This window comes from Sorex araneus, chromosome X (assembly GCF_027595985.1).
Source record: "Sorex araneus isolate mSorAra2 chromosome X, mSorAra2.pri, whole genome shotgun sequence".
Lineage (NCBI taxonomy): Eukaryota > Metazoa > Chordata > Mammalia > Eulipotyphla > Soricidae > Sorex > Sorex araneus.
The window spans coordinates 29,935,988-29,953,153 of NC_073313.1; the positions used below are offsets into that span (position 1 = coordinate 29,935,988).

A 17,166-nucleotide genomic window follows, 5' to 3' on the forward strand; every position below is an offset into this window, starting at 1 on the left:
AGTTGCTTAATTTTAACATGTGGAAACTTAAGATGAAATAACCCCCACTGGACCGTTAATGGGACAGCACCTGTCTGAGAAGTTGAATTTCCTAAAACCTCATGCAAGGACCACACCAGGGATATCTGTGAACTATCCAGATACCACAAACAAAGTGTGCCAGCACCACAGCAAAGAAATCTCAATCATCTCAGCAGCAGGAGCAACAAAGCGTATAGGGAAATGGATGCAAACAGAAAGGTATTGGAAAATGGAATTTCAGGTTTTTAATTTTTTTTAAATTTTATTGAATCACCATGAGACAGTTACAAGCTTTCATGTTTGGATTACAATCTCAAAATGATCAAACACCCATACCTCCACCAGTTCACATTCCCCACCACCAATATCACAAATATGCCCCCCCTTTCCCACCCCCGCCCCCGCCTCTGTAGCAGACAATATTCCCCATACTCTCTTTCTACTTTTGGGCATTATAGTTTGCAACACAGACATTGAGATGTCGTCATGTTTGGTCCATTATCTACTTTCGGCATGCAGCTCCCATCCCAACTGGTTCATCCAGCCATCATTTTCTTAGTGATCCCTTCTCTATCCCATCTGCCTCCTCCCCTTCGCTCACGAAACAGTCTTCCAGCTGTGGGGCAATCCCCCTGGCCCTTGTATCTACTGTCCTTGGGTGTCAGCCTCATGTGATGTTATTTTATACTCCACAAATGAGTGCAGTTTGGAAAATTTTTTAAAAGGAACCTAGGAAATACCCTTGCCCATGTACAGAGACCAAACCTGAAGAATAACCAAATGCCTCATTTCCTGTCCTCTGCCCCTCTCGGAGAGCCCAGCAAGCTACCAAGAGTATCGCGCCCACACGGCAGAGCCTGGCAAGCTTCCCGTGCATGTTAGATATGCCAAAAACAGTAACAATAAGTCTCTCAATGAGAGACATTACTGGTGCCCACTCGAACAAATCGATGAGCAACGGGATGACAGTGTCTTTCCCTACATGCTATAAATTTATAGATAGTTATATCTTAATACAACTGCTAGACTTGTATGTTTATTGAAAACCTATTTCTCCCCCAATGAAAGGAGAAATTTCTAAGATGAAGAAAAGTTGAAGAACACCATCTATTCTGAGACAGCTTCTAGACTAGTACTCCTTAAACTCTTTCCTCTCATGACCCATTTACACCCAGAAAATGTAACATGGACAAATACTGTCAGAAAGACCTTGGATTCATTATATAGTTGATTTGGAAAAATTTTTAGTCATTGTATATTTAGAATGACTATTGGCAGATTTTATTTTCATGCCCCCTACATTCACTTATTTGACCAGTATTTAGAGTTTTTACCCACAAACTAAGAAGCTAGGATCTAGACCACATAAGTACTTGAATTGAATGTTTTGTGTGGGAGATCCCCAAGTGGTGCTCACGGGGACCCACTCTTGGTGATATTCACCCAAGCCATGCTGGCAGTTCAGGGCTAGGGACTGCGGATGCTGTGTTTCTCTGGCTTTGCTATGACAGAAACTACCAGGAATACTTGACTGCTTTGGGGCCACAATCAGTGACGCTTAGGGACCTCCAGGCTACATGCAGCAAGGTTTGGGAGGTCATGTGGGTGCCAAGGATAGAATTTGGGTCAGGCACATATAAGGCATTCATCCTAATTCCTAGACCCTTGCACTGAAATTTGTGGAAGAGTTATGTGTCTGTAAACATGAGGTTTTTTTGCACTTAAACGTTTCTCATTTCTTTGTAAAACTAAGATGATCCCAGCAACAGCTCTTAGTTAGATACATGTAAAAATGACCAATGAGATATTTGTAGTTCGGATTGTGATTGTAAGTGTAAAGAAAACCAAGTTGCCAAAAGACATTTACGGCTGATTACTTGGTTTTGCTATCTAGGTGAAACTAGGTGATTGTAACATGCCCCTGATTGTAAAATGCATCTGGAGAAGTAGAATCATAAATACTTGGACAACAATCATAGTTCTTGGCTTCCTTAGGTGTGGAGACAATTTTTTTAATGAATCACCGTGGAATACAGTTACAGACTTACAAACTTAGGTGCTTACATTTCAGTAATACAATGATCGAGTACCCATCCCATTCTTCAGTGCCAATGATCCCTGTATCCCTCCCACCACCCCCATCCTATCCCCCCACCTTTGTGTCAGGATATTGCCTTTTGCTCTCTATCTCCTTATGGGTGTTGTGGTTTGCAATAGAGGTATTGAATGGCCCTAATTTGGTCTGTAGTCTACTTTCAGCGTGCATCTCCCACCCCAAGTGGGTCCACCAAGCACCCCATACTTGGTGGTTCCTTCTCTATCTGGGCTGCCTTTTCCTCCAGCATGTGACGCTGGCTTCCAAGCCATGGAGCAATCCTCCTGGTACTCATCTCTACTATTCTTGGGTGTCTCTCCCATTCTGTTACTTTATATTCCACAAATAAGTGCAATCTTTCTTTGTATGTCCCTTTCTTTCTGATTCATTTCACTTAACATGATACTCTCCATGTTGATCCACTTACATGCAAATTTCATGATGGCATCCTTTCTAACAGCTTCCATTGTGTAGATGTACCAAAGTTTCTTTAATCAGTCATCTGTTTTTTTGGCACTCAGGTTTTTTCCAGATTCTGGCTATTGTAAACAGTGCTGCAATGAACATACAAGTTCAGATGTCATTTCTACTATACTTTTTTGCATCTCCAGGATATATTACCAGAATTGGTATTGCTTGGTCAAGAGAGCTCAATTTTTAATTTTTTGAGAAGTGTCCATACTCTTTTTCAAAAGGGTTGAAACAGGGTGTGGAGACTCTTACTAGGACTTATGTCTTTTGGAGTTCTTTGAAAGCTTTACCAGATGGAGTTGTTCTTGGTGATACTGGCATCTGTGTGGAGTGAGAATTGTTTTGCTCCTGGCTGTTACCCATCTATCCCTCTAACCTGAGTGTGTCTTACCTAAAAGAGGAAACTCCTATCAAGCTATGGAAGTCATCTATGTGAAAGACTATAAGTTCTGTCATGAAGAGAACCTTTGGGTGTAAACAAGGCGAGTGTGAACCATCATAATCTTAAGAATCTGAATGTCCACTTAAATATAAAAAGAACCTTTGGAACATTAATATTATTCTATTGTATGAGAAATATTCAAACTCACTTTTATTTTATCACTTATATAATGGAAAGAATCAAGAAAAGTTTCTCTAAGTGTAGACCACAGATTACACTCAATAGATTCACCTGGAATATAAAATTCCCAAGTCCCACCTTAGAACAAGATAGTACATGGGTTAAGGTGATTTCCTTGTACACAGACAATCTGGGTTGATCTTCTAAGCACCATCAGGAGTAAACTATGAGCACAGAGCCAAGAGTAGTATATGAGCACTGCTGGGTGTGGCCTAAAGATGAAAACAGGAAGAAAAGAGTCAGCCTTAGAGAGCAGATTATGTGATATGCATTTGAAAAATGACAATGTGCATATATTGTTGGACAAGACTTTCTTAATATTATTTCCTATAATTCCAGCTTTCTCCACTTATAATTCTTATGATTACATTATCTCATTTAGCATAGTATCTAAATGTAATTAAGATAGTTTAGTGAAGGGACTGGAGAGATAGTACAGCAAGTAGGACACTTGCCTGGCCTAAAACAACAAGAAAATGGTAGAGTGAGTAGGGAGGTCACTTGTCTTGCACACAACTGACCTGAGTTTGGTCCCAGCAACCCATATGGTCCCCAAAGCCCTGTCAGGAGTTATCCCTGAGCACAGAGTAAGGAGTGAGCCATGAGCTCTGATCACCTCCAGATGTGGCCCTAAAACCAAAACAAAACACAAATAAAAATTTCCATATCTTTAGAAGACCTACGAAGGAGTTTGTAAGTGGTAGTTGCAAAATGGCAACCCTCTGGAAAGTGAACTCCCTTCAGTTGGTTCAGAATTTAAGGAACCCCTGAAACAGTTCGTTGTAACAAAGATGTCAAAGACATATGTATGCACTGAAGGACAGTATGAAGGACTATAAAGATTCTATATATTTCTGGCTGTGTCATGACCTGATTTAAATTTTTATTGATAAGGTATTTAATGTAAGTACCCTTCCATTATCAAAGTCCTCTTGATCCTCTCTCATCAGTGTGATTAAGACAAAGATGCCCAGTTTGTTAGTACCACATGATAAATGTACCATTGACCTGTCTTTTTTTTTAACAGCTATCACTGTTGTCGCTGTTGCCTTGATTTTAAGGAAGTGACTTGCTGGAAGGTCAGAGATTGTATTCAGACTCACCAAACAAGTGAAAAATCAATACTTTCACTCTTTAGGTGAATTAGTTTCATATATACTTGGGATGAAAGGAAAATTCCCTTTGTTGTTCTGCTGAAGTTGTCAAGCCTTCCGTTAATCTAGGTTAAGTTTCTGGGGGTTTTGAACTTAATTTGGACTTCTAATATTGATTTATATTTTATAAAGACTTTGTTGGTTACAAAAAAAAATTCTCCCATAAATTCTTCTCTTTCCAGGGCAATGCCTTAGTTCAGCATGAGAAGTGTTTTTCAGCAATTCAGTTCCCATTTCAAGACTTAAAATTATCAGTGAAATAGAAAATTGCTGTGAATGATGAAAGGTTATTAGACAGTAATTCAGGCCACCCAAGGTTATGCATTTATTTTAGGTTCTTGACTTTAAGAAAACTGAGTGAGATTCAATCTTTTTTCTCTGTTTATCACAACGTTATTGAAAGCTGTTTAAGATTTTACAGTCCTTCAGGGCATATATATATATATATACACACACATATATATGTATATATACATATATTTGACAACTTTATATTTTCAGTAGTGTTTATATACTGCAGATACTTTATGCACATTTCATAAATGAGTGAACAAATAGATGTTGTGGGGGCGGAGTGAAAAATATTGTTTATTAGACTCCAGGCTGAAGTAAAAAAGCAGCAGTTAGTTATTCTCTATGTACTGCTATACTTCTCCCCAACCTTCTAGCTCTGATCCTTACCTCCGTACACACTGTCAGGTCTGATACTTCCTTCTTTGGTAGTTTAGCCATATTCTTAGTGTGACCCAGGATCTTAAACCTTGTTTCTCAGATGTTTATCTTCACTCAGTTCCCTATTACAACATGCTGTCCAGTGGTGAGAGATGTAGGAAATGAGATACAGCTACAAGAATTATTAGAAGCAATGAGAGAGCAATATTGCAGTGGGGAGAGCATGCGCCTTGCACTCGGACAACCTGTCTTCTATCCCTGGAATCTCATACAGTCCTCAGAACTGGCAGGAGTAATTCCTGAGTGCAGAACCAGGAGAACACAAGAACCTTGTTGGGTGTGGCCAACATACCAAAAAAAAAAACCCTTAAATTTTAAAAAGAATTATAGGAGCAGTTGCCAGGGATGTAGCTCAATGAGAGAGCATCTGCATTCATGTGTGGGAAGGAAGGAAGGAAGGAAGGAAGGAAGGAAGGAAGGAAGGAAGGAAGGAAGGAAGGAAGGAAGGAAGGAAGGAAGGAAGGAAGGAAGGAAGGAAGGAAGGAAGGAGGGAGGGAAGGAGGAAAGGAGGGAAGGAGGGAGGGAGGGAGGGTGGGTGGGAGGGAGAAAGGAAGGAAGGAGGGAAGGAAGGAGGGAAGAAAGGAAGGAAGGAAGGAGGGAAGGAAGGAAGGAAGGAAGGAAGGAAGGAAGGAAGGAAGGAAGGAAGGAGGGAGGGAGGGAGAGAAGGAGGGAGGGAGAGAGGGAGGGAGGGAGGGAGGGAGGAAGGAAGGAAGGAAGGAAGGAAGGAGGGAAGGAAGGAGGGAAGGAGGGATGGGGAAAGGAAGGAAGGAGGGAAGGAAGGAAGGAAGGAAGGAAGGAAGGAAGGAAGGAAGGAAGGAAGGAAGGAAGGAAGGAAGGAAGGAAGGGAGGGAGGGAGGGAGGGAGGGAGGGAGGGAGGGGGGAGGGAGGGAGGGAGGGAGGGAGGAAGGAAGGAAGGAAGGAGGAAGGAAGGAAGGAAGGAAGGAAGGAAGGAAGGAAGGAAGGAAGGAAGGAAGGAAGGAAGGAAGGAAGGAAGGAAGGAAGGAAGGAAGGAAGGAAGGAAGGAAGGAAGGAAGGAAGGAGTAAGACATTACATGAACATGAACAACTTAAGGGGGATGGGTGTTTGTATTCTTAAAGGGGACGGTAGGGAAAAATACAATAGTATAAGTTTTAATTTAGACTCTCCCTCATGGATAAATTTCAAGCAATCTCTCGTAAGTAAAGAAATTTTGGAAGAGGACCCTAAAATCATGCCAGGAAGGTAGCCTCTCTACTCCTGTGTACTTCTGGTTATGCCTTAACCTGATTTAAATTTTGATTGGTAAGGTAGTTAATGTAAGTATCCTTGAGAAGAGAAATGAGAGTTGACTGGGGGAATAAATAATCTTAGATTTTGTATCAGTAATTCTCAATCTTAGCTGTGCATTAAATCACCCAAGGAGGTTTACTCTCTAGGTCATATTCCAAATTAATGAATTGGATTACATGGTAGCACTTTCGTCCCTTGCTCATAGATTTGCTCAAGCAGGCACCAGTAACATCTCCATTGTGATACTTGTTGTTACTGTTTTTGGCATATTGAATATGCCACAGGTAGCTTGCCAGGTTCGGCAATGGAGGAAGATACTCTCGGTAGCTTGCTGGGCTCTCCGAGAGGCACAGAGAAATCGAACCCAGGTCGGCCGCATGCAAGGCAAACGCCCTACGCACAGTGCTATTGCTCCAGCCCAGTTGAATTGGATACTCTTATTTTTAAAAATCTCTCCCCGCCTACTCCACTTCCTATTTTTTTCTTGCTACACAAATCCTCTTCTATTCAGGTAACATCCCAAAGTGTACACTGATTTGTTACTTTATTTTTGTATGTTCCACTTTATATTTGTGTATATACATAAGAGAAATATCCCACATTACAGCCATCACATACTTTTGATAAATGGAAATCCCATGGTCAGTCATACCCAATGGATAGGGAAATTAATCACCTCCCCCCTTTGATGGAAATTGCCGCAAAGCATTGAAATGGTTGTTGTGGGTTTTTTTTGGCTTTTGTTTCAGTAATCATTCACATAGTCTGTTGAAATAGGGCCGCTGGGAAGAAATGAGGTCCGATTAAGGGTAATGGCACGGGGTGTATGAAAGGAATTTTAGAGATAGCATTTGTCAAGTTATTTGGTGTGAGTGGTGAGGGATGGAAAGGATTAAAGCGGAAGCTGCGGCCTCAGTTACCGTGAGAATTGAACTTTGATTAACATAAATAAGAAGGCCAGAAGGTGGCAAAGGAGCATAGGGTCTTATCTGTGTATTCTCCTAGGAGATCCTGCACTGTATTCCCTTCCTAAAATTGCTTTTTTAACCCTATAGCCATTTCTCCAAGAGGCCGAGCATATTTTAAAGTGAATTAATCAATGACGCAGATGACCTATTTCATTTTCTCTTTCATAATTGACTCCTTCATAAACTTTTGAAATGATAATAAAATGTATAAATAATACGCAGTTAATAGGGTAAAAGGATGTTCCTGTAATCTTAATTCCAAAGCAAGTTATTCCGTTTCAGAACCAAAATATATAACTCTGGACTGAGGCCAACGTCTATGTCATATCTTAAGTGAATCTGAGAGAAATTTATGAGAATAAAAATGATATAATGGTGCTTAGCCATTTTCTCTACTTATTTATTGAATTTGCATAGACCTCTTCTCCAAAAGTTTATAGAAGTATTTGTTATAGCTTTGCTCCCATGAATATAATTTTAAATTACTGTGCTCTTATATAACCATTTTATGTAGGCCACTAGACCGTGAATTAAAATCAGACCAAGGTAGATGCTGTTTTCTCCTACCCAATCCACGATTTGGATTCAGTCAGTGACTTTGCTTTTGCAAGATTGTCTCTCTATTTTCCTCTTCATTATTCCATTCCAGAAAGTCTTTTCATTTGGATTGATTTTAAGTATTTGTTAAAAATTACTTTCCTCAATTAAAATTTTCAATATTAGCCTCATAATATTCATTACTGCTTATAACCCATGTTTTATATTGATTTCTTATTTTTGTTATCATCTATCACTATTTATGCTGTGGTTTTTAGTCAATAAATTAATAGATGACAGTTTCTTCTTTTTTTTTCTCTCTCCCCAAACTTAAGAACTAGATTCCAGGCCTGATTTTATCAATGTATTCCTCCACCTGGAAGCTGGTTTTATGGAATGGGTTCATCTGTGTAACTGGATCAGGCAGAGCTACTTATATCCTGATAATTTGTCCTTGATCTATCTCCTAGCAATTTCCCCATTACTGCTGCATGTGAAAACTGTGTCAGGCACCTGCCGATTGGCTAGAATTGTCAGATCTAGGCTGGGTTCTCTGTGGTTGAATCTAGATCATTGGTATTGGGTCTCCTCCCCCTTGAGCCTATCATAGGTTTCGTGTATTCTAAGTTTCATATAGTCTAGGCTGATGGCTCTGACCTCAATTTTCCTATGTTTCCATTTTAATGCCAATGACTAGATATTTAGTATCAAATCTGTGAAGAAAAATGCATGCAAGTATGTCTTACTGACCTGTAGCTGAGGAAAATTTCAACCTTCAACAATTGATATATTTGATATTTGACTCATCCTGTGTGAATTTCTAAGTTTGAAATGATTTATGTTTTGGAGTTAGGAACATAACACATCTCCATGTAGTCCAACATAGGTTAGGTGAGAAGGTTTCCCTAAGATAGTGGAACAGGTCTGCAGTATTGCCTCATTTACTACATTAATGCCACATCATCTTTCAGCATCGTAAAAGTACATTATATCCATTGCACAAAGGTGCATCTGTAAATGCAGACAACAAAGATACTGGCACAACTTGCATTTAGAAACACTTTCTTCTTCTGGGATTTTTGTTGTGCTCATTAAAGGAAATCTCTAAAAGTTTTCCATTTCAAAGATTTGAGCTAGAGAAGTGGCTGCAGCACTGAGGAGTGGAGAAGCCGGCACAGAAGTGTGAGCAGAAGCGGGGTAGGGACCATCATGGCAGTGAGGAGCAAGATCCAGGTTCTTCAGCTGCAGGGCAATGACTAGAGTGCCGAGTGCTTCCGGGGGGGAGGCAGGAGAATGGGAGGCCTGGGAAAATGCTGAAGCTGAGGTGGCATCCTTGAACCACAGGATCCAGCTGGTTGGAGAGGAATTGGACTATTCAAAAGCTAGAGGGAGCTGAGAAAGCTGCCGAGAGTGAGAAGTAGGAAGTTTATCAAAAGCAGAGCCTTAAAAAAGGGAACTCCAGGAACTTCAACTCAAAGAAACACACCCTGTTGCAGAGGAGGCATAAAGGAAGTAGGAAGAAGGGGCACGTTCATTGGTGATTATTGAGGGGGATTTGAAACGCAGAGTTGGTAGAGCTGGCAGGGTCCCATTCCGGACAGCACATCAGGTACAGGGACCCAAAGCAGAAGCACTTCTGAAGATTCCCCAAAGAGAAACCATGAGGAAGAGATACAGATTCTTCCCACTACACTCAAGGAAGCAGAGATCCATCCATGTTGATCTTCCTGAGAGATCATGAGCCAAGCTGGAAAAGACAATTGGTGACTTGGAAGATAAACTGAAATGCAGCACTGTAACACTGTCGTCTCTCCATTGTTCATTGATTTGCTCGAGCGGGCACCAGTAATGTCTCCATTGTGATGCTTGTTGTTACTGGTTTTGGCATATCAAATACGCCATGGGTAGCTTGCCAGGCTCTGCCACGTGAATGGGAGACGGGATACTCTCGGTAATGTGCCGGGCTCTTTGAGAGGGATGGAGGTATCGAACCTGGGTCGGCCGCATGCAAGGCAAACACCCTACCCGCTGTGCTATTGCTCCAGCCCAAACGGAAATGTACCACCCCTGTATGCAAATCACACAGATTCAGAGCTGCCCTTCCTCAGTCAGACTCAGCATAAAGCCAGCCTGCTGGAAGCTGACCTTCAAACTGAGGGCGAGCCTTCACTGGGAAGATGACTTTCTCCTTGATGGTCCTGCCCATCCACCCACCCCACATCCCTGCCTCCATATCTTTACCTCCCAACTGTCTCCGCCTCTCCCTAAAGATTCCTGTGGGCCTAGGGGCAGAACATCCTGTGGGCCAACATTGAAGGGAATGTGAGCACAAAGTCGAATGCAAGCTGTGATGGGCACATTTTATAATTCCCCCCCTTTTTTATGGTAACCACCATTAGTAAGATATTCCGCATCCATCTACAGTTGTGACTCAGCCATTGAAGCCCTTTCTCGCTTCTGGAAGGTAGCTTTGCAACTGGATGCATTTTGCCTTCTCCATGAAGAGGAGGAAGAGCTGCAGGCCTTCTTTGCTGAGAGCCAAACAGCCCAGAGAAAGACTCCACTGTGAAAACGTCCTTGGTCTGTGCAAGGTACCAGCCAAATGGAAAGAATGAGGCTAGAAGGGAAAAGTCAAAAGGAGAAAAAGCGCTATTCAGATTTTCAGCGTTAAGGTATCTGTACTCAGAAAAGACCCGAATGAATGAAGATGGTGAGCCCTGAAACCATTTCCTTGACCCTCTCGCCCTTAGGTTGTCCCATCTCATCTCACCTCATTTGCCCTCTTGCCTCATTGAATGAAAGAAAATCATCCTATTGTCACGGATTTAGCAACATGAAACTCATCACCCTCTTCTGGGTTTGAAGCTGCTGTCTCTAAAACGTTCCATCTCATTGTGCTTTGATTTAGTTAGTGCTGGAGCAACCTTGAATGGCTTATGTGCACAATCTTTTATATGGTGTTGAAACATTGTTTCTGTGAGATCATGGCACTGTGACAAGTGTGAGAATCCCTGGAGGTCTGGCCTGGCAGCATGATACTTGAGATTTTTTTTTTACTTATGCTATTCTCCCTTTTCCAGACTGGAGCCATAGCACAGTGGGTAGGGCATTTGCCTGGCACGTGGCGAACCTGGGTTCAATTCCTCCATCCCTCTCAGAGAGCTGAGTAAGCTACCTAGAGTATCCTGCCCATAAGGCAGAGCCTGGCAAGCTACCCGTGGTGTATTCGATATGCCTAAAACAGTAACAACAAGTCTCACAATGGAGACGTTACTGGTGCCTGCTCGAGAAAATCGATGAGCAACGGGACAACAGTGCTCCAGTGCTCCAGTGCTCTTCTCCCTTTTGCTTGTGGGTCTTTTAGGTGTATATCCATCCTGCATATTGTTCACTTAGAATCTTCTCCTCTGGGGCTGGAGACATAGTAGAGAGGGAAGGGCACTTGCCATGTTCTTGGTTTTGTTTGATCCCAGGCACTATATATGTCATTCTATGGCATGATCCTTGAGCACAGAGCCAGAGTAAGCCCTGAGCAGTACTGGGTGTGGCCCAAAAAGACAAAAAAAAATATCTTCACCTTTTTGAGGGTCTCTTTTTGGGACAATTGGGAGAAAGAGAAACCAATAATGCAGCTAATTTGATACTAAAAATAGAAGTTTGTCTTTTTGAAATTAGCAAGACTTTAAAACAAAAACCAAAGCATCTCCAACAGTATGAGCTAGGATTCTAGGCTATTTACATTGGAGCACTTAAAGTGATTTTAAAGAACAACTTCCACAGCATCACATTGACAGGTTAAGGTGTGCAACTCAGATGATCAATTGCTTCTCAGAGGATGGATAGTGAGTTAGTAAAATAACTTCTTATTTTGTTTTTTTGGTTTTGGGTCACACCCGGCAATGCACAGAGGTTACTCCTGGCTCATGCACTCAGGAATTACTCCTGGCGGTGCTCGGGGGACCATATGGGATGCTGGGATTCGAACCCGAGTCAGCCACGTTGCAAGGCAAGCGCCCAACCCACTGTAGTATTGCTCCAGTCCCAAGGGCACAAATTTCTTGATTATCCAATATACGTATTTTTCCTTTTTTTATTATTATACTGCACCAGGACCATGATGTGGCAAAATACAAAAATTACTTGTGGCAGAAAAAATATATATGTTAGGTTTTTTTTGCTCTATTATTATGGAGACTTTTATTTTTAAATTTCAAAGACTTGATTGAGGTTCTGTGAGTTCCAATACTGTTATTAGTGGTTTCCCACACACATAATTCCAACATATTGTGGATATTTTTAAAACTGTGCCTAATTCTTAAAATAGACTTATAAACACTTCAAAAGAGCATATTCCTCTGAACTCTTCCCTGATATCCTGTAGTTGACTATGGTGTTTCTTATCTTTGAATTCTTATAGAGTTTATACATTCTTTCTTTTCCTTTGTTTTCTTTTTGAATCACCGTGAGATACAGTGACAAAGCTTTCTCGTTTGAGTTCACTCATACAGTGATCAAACACCCATCCCTCTACCAGTGCACATTTTCCACCACCAATGTCCCCAGTATCCCCCACCTACATCCCACCTCTCCCCCTGTTGTGAGAATAGTAAGGTCTTTAGGGATAAGAAATATATTTCTGTCTCAATTATATGCTAAGACAATTTTAGCAATTTAAGCCTTTTGTATAGTAACTACCCAAAAGGCAATCAGAAAAATCTGTTGATTGAACAAAGCTAACATGATTAGCCATACTGAAGTTAAAGGAGAATTCCTTCTGGGTCGTATGCCAAACAGAATACTTTAGGTTTTTGAGCCCAGTCTGATTAATTTCTTAGTGAGTCTTGCAAAGTGAAATAATGGATTAGAAGAGTGGGCACACAATATAAAGGTCTTTATGGGTTTGTCATTGAATAAAGTTAGCACAGAGATTGTTTTGGTCAAGAGAAGGCATTTGTTGGAATACGTGACTGTGTTTTTCTGATTCCAGCATTTTTAATACAGAAATGGTGAAAAGAAGTTTGCTCATTTATTCTTTTATGTGTTATTGAAACTCAGATCTTAAATACCAGTCATGAAACTAATGGAGTAAAAGAAATAAAGGAAAACTCTATTTGTTTGTTTGTTTGTTTGTTTTTGGGTCACACCCGGTGATGCACAGGGGTTACTCCTGGCTCATGCACTCAAAAACTCTATTTCTATCCAGACCAAAAATGTTACCCTTTTGCAAAAATATTATTAGTAAAATCGTCATTTTTATAAACATGATCCAAAAGAAAGATTTTACTAGCTCCCCCATGGCTATTGCTCTTCCCAATGGAAATGGATATCAAAAGCAAAATAAAAAGCCAGATATTGTAAAAATGGCTAAATTATACCAGTGAGACTCTGCTCAAAAGTATCTTCTGTAATTGCAACAATGCTCTTGAGTTCTGCATGTGTGCACTATTCAATGCCAAATTATAGTTTCATTCTTCCTCTGCTTTTCTCTACTCAAATGCCTACAACAATTTCACTTGCACATTTTGTTTTGAATAATCCACCTAATGCCACTATTTGGCTTCAATTCAACCATGTGCTAGTACATTCCCAGGATTAAAATCTTGTGACATAGCACAGTTAACAGACTTTATTATCTCCAAAATTAAAACACAACATTTTAAAGTTTCTATTCTATGATCATAAGACCCAGTTTGAGAAGTACTACCCTAGAGATATACTATTTTCAGCCATATTATATTTTAACATGCATGAATTCATTAATTTAGGGAAAATTAATTGAACATATATTATATGACAAACTATGCATAACATGGAGGATTCAGTGATAAGTAGCAATAAGTAAATCCTCTGTTTCTTTGAGTATATTTAAGGTTTTTTTTAAATAACTAAAATCATATTACACAGACGGATAGGGCCATATCTATGTGTAGTATGGAGATCTGTAGCACTGCTAAAGGATGACATATGGGTCATGTAGAGATTAAGGCAAAGAATTTTAATTGTTGAGGTAGGCAAAAATATGCACTTAACTTGAGCTTGAATTGTCACTTTGTCTTTTAAGTAGTATGTGAACAGCACGTTTATAAGAGCAATATAATCTCTAAACATGTGATTTCATGGTGAAGAACATGTTCTGAGGGATGATCACACTGGAGAAAGAGAGGGTACCAAAAGAAAAGCAGAGCAAGAACAGGATTTCCAGAGCTATATAGTTAGGCATATCCTCTGTCATATGTTTTCTCAGGGTACATACAGGGATCATCTAAGTGAAGCTCTGGAAAATGATCAGAAGTTTCTGATGTCTGATGAATAGTATTACAGTGAAACCAGTACTAGATAAGGTAAAATAGAAGTGATTTGGAAAAAAACACTTGTATATATTAATCAATAATAGGTATGATGGTTTATGCTACTTGCATTAAGTACTTTTCAGAGCAAACCGTGATACCTATGATACCTATGATCTAGATTCCATTTAAGAAGTCTTCTGAGAATATGCAACTAGAAGCATCTTCGCTGTAAATCAAAGTATGAGGCTTGAATGTGTAGCTTGGATATCGTCTGTGGGATAGATAGCTAAGAATACAGATTCTTAGACCCCACCAATACAGAACCAGAATCTCTCTTATAATAAAAATTCAAGGTAATTGAGAAGAACATTAAAGTTTGAGAATCAGAGATCAAATAAACTGATCCTCTGATCTCCATTTTCTAAACCATTGGTTCTACTTATCAAACAATGTTTTCTACACTCAATTCATAGTATGTTCTTAATTTATTGTTTCCATGATTCAAATTCTGCATTTAAGATGACTTTTTCATTACTTTTGTTCATTCAAAATATTTATAATTATCCAGCATCTTCTTTGTCAGTCACTGATCTGAAATTGGGAATAAATAAGTGATCTCAAGAAGTCATGTCCCTGACTTTGTGTAGCTTTTAGTTTAGTGTCTTTTACATAGAAGTCTTCTTTTTAGTTATTTTTTTTTGCCTCAGACTAGTGGTACTGATTTTTGGTATAAAGAGTTATGCAGCATGACAATACAATATTCATTATAGTGAAGATGAAAGAACAGAATTTCGTTTGAATCATACAGACTTCTAATACAGACCTGGGTATACTCTGAATTACTAGATATGTGGTTTTGGGAAAGTTACTTAATCTCTTTGATTCCATTTCTTAAAATGTAGTCTTCTGTGTCAGTTCATAGGATTAAATAAAATTACATATTTTAGATATCTAGTAGTAGAGTACCTGACCTTAGAGTCTCTCAATAAATTGGATGAAGAGTTACTCTGGCTGTTACTATTAGTGCTTATATGAGAAACAGCATGAAGTTCTTTGAAGCCAGTTCATTAAACCCAGTGGAGCCTCTATTACCTATAATGGAATTACACAGCTTTTGGAAATGCATAAAAAGGTCTAAACTTGGGTGGTCGAAGCTTTCCCAAGGGCAGTGATTCTTATTGTCTGCCTGCCTTCCTTGCCTGAGTGTAGAAATCTGAAGGATGTGTAGGAAGGGAATTTGGTAGAATACCAAATTTATTTTTATTTGGTTTTATTTGAGGGCCGAACCCGGAAGTGCTCTGGGGTTACTTCCAGCTTAGGCATCATTCACTGTGATCAGATCTAGGCCTTTTGCGTGTGCTCAGTCGAATAAGCTATCTCTCCGGCCCAGGATGCTGAGTTAAACTCATGTTATGCTGGTTGTAGTCCCCATGTTTCCTAGAGAAATCCACAAGCATGACTCTTCAGGCAATAGCAGTGGAGGTCCACTTGATTTCTCCCAATTCCATGAGCCTACAGAAGGCTTGCCAACATGGGTTTACAGGCCACTGCCCAACAATTGTCCATGATCACAGAGACAGAACATAGTGAACTGAAATGACCTCTGTTCTCTACTCCCATGATTGATGTCAGCTGGGCAACCTCTCACCAGCCCTCTAGGACAGGCCAGGAAGCAGCTAACCATGGTAGTCTCTGAGCATCCTGTGGACACCAGGGAAATCTTCACTTAGTGCCACTTACAAGGAAGGGTTAGTTTTCTACTGCTATTAAGGTGACACATTATTTTTTTCTTTTAATTTAGCATAGCAAATGAGAGCAGTTTTAAGAAATGTATGTTGAGTCCATCAATTGGTACAGAAATCACATAGAATATACTACATCTCTCAAAACTCATTCAGCCTTTGATAATTTATGGTGCTGTATCAAATATGTGCTATTTATATTGATAAGATCTTTCATTTGGGAACATAATTTATAATTATAATATAGCAAGATATTTTAATAATATTGACATTACAACATGGTAAGACCTTTTAATCAGATTATTAATTAATCATTAATTTACTAATTAATAATCAAGGACCACTTGAATTATATGCCATAGGTCATATAAAGGTTTACCTAAATTCTACTATTTACAAGTGTTTGTAGAAGCAACAGGCAATATATGCCACAGGAATAAGAATGAACTAATAATTACTGCCTTAAGATCTTTTCTCCGATTGAGAAAGTGGGTAAACGAATAGTAAATGAAATCAATTTGGCTCTAGTTCCTAGTTTATATTTTTGTGCTTTTCCCAAACTTGTCCCACTTTTATATAAAAAAAAACCCGTCTATCTCCCATTAAGTTCATTTCATCTCCTCCATCACCTTTACTGTCATTACTTTTGGTCTTTTCTTTTTGACCTTCTTTTCTTTAACATGAATAAAGCCTCAGACTAAAAGAATCCAAAGCCAGTATCTTGATCTTACAAGCACATTACTCTACTTACTCAGATCAAGGAGTGAAAATCTCTCTTTCCACTTAGACTAGATTCTCATACCTTGGTCACTTCCCATACTTTCACCATCAGAAAATTCTGCTTTCTGAAACAACCCACACTTATCATATTGAGGTAAGTGGTTTACAGAAGTGTTAATATTGTGCTTTTGTTATCCTAAGACTCTGCACCTCCACCACTACCAAAGACACCATACCACTGTCTAAATGCTGTTAGATCCAGTCCTTCCCATTCCTTCCTCGCATTCAACACCTCTCCCACTCTCACCCCAAACCTGAACCTGGTAACCTCAGTTCTGTTGTCAGGGTCCAAGGGTTTGTATTCATCAGCCATTGTCTGTCCCCTTGCTTTGTTTCTTTACATTCCACATAGGAGTGAGATCATTCAGCATCTGTCCTTCCTGGCCTGCTTCATTTAACACAACACTGTCTAGTTTGTAGCAAAAGATAAGATTTCATCTTTTCTTATAGCTTAGGAATATTCCATTGTGTGTGAGGATCATTA

General features: G+C 39.7%; 1 protein-coding gene and 1 pseudogene across 2 annotated transcripts in view; both read left to right on the top strand.

The window, feature by feature from the left end:
- IL1RAPL1 (interleukin 1 receptor accessory protein like 1) overlaps positions 1-17,166 on the top strand; it is a 1,407,730-nt gene that overhangs the window by 991,010 nt on the left and 399,554 nt on the right. The window lies entirely within an intron of this gene.
- On the top strand, positions 9,123-10,439 carry LOC129399581 (tropomyosin alpha-3 chain-like; annotated as a pseudogene).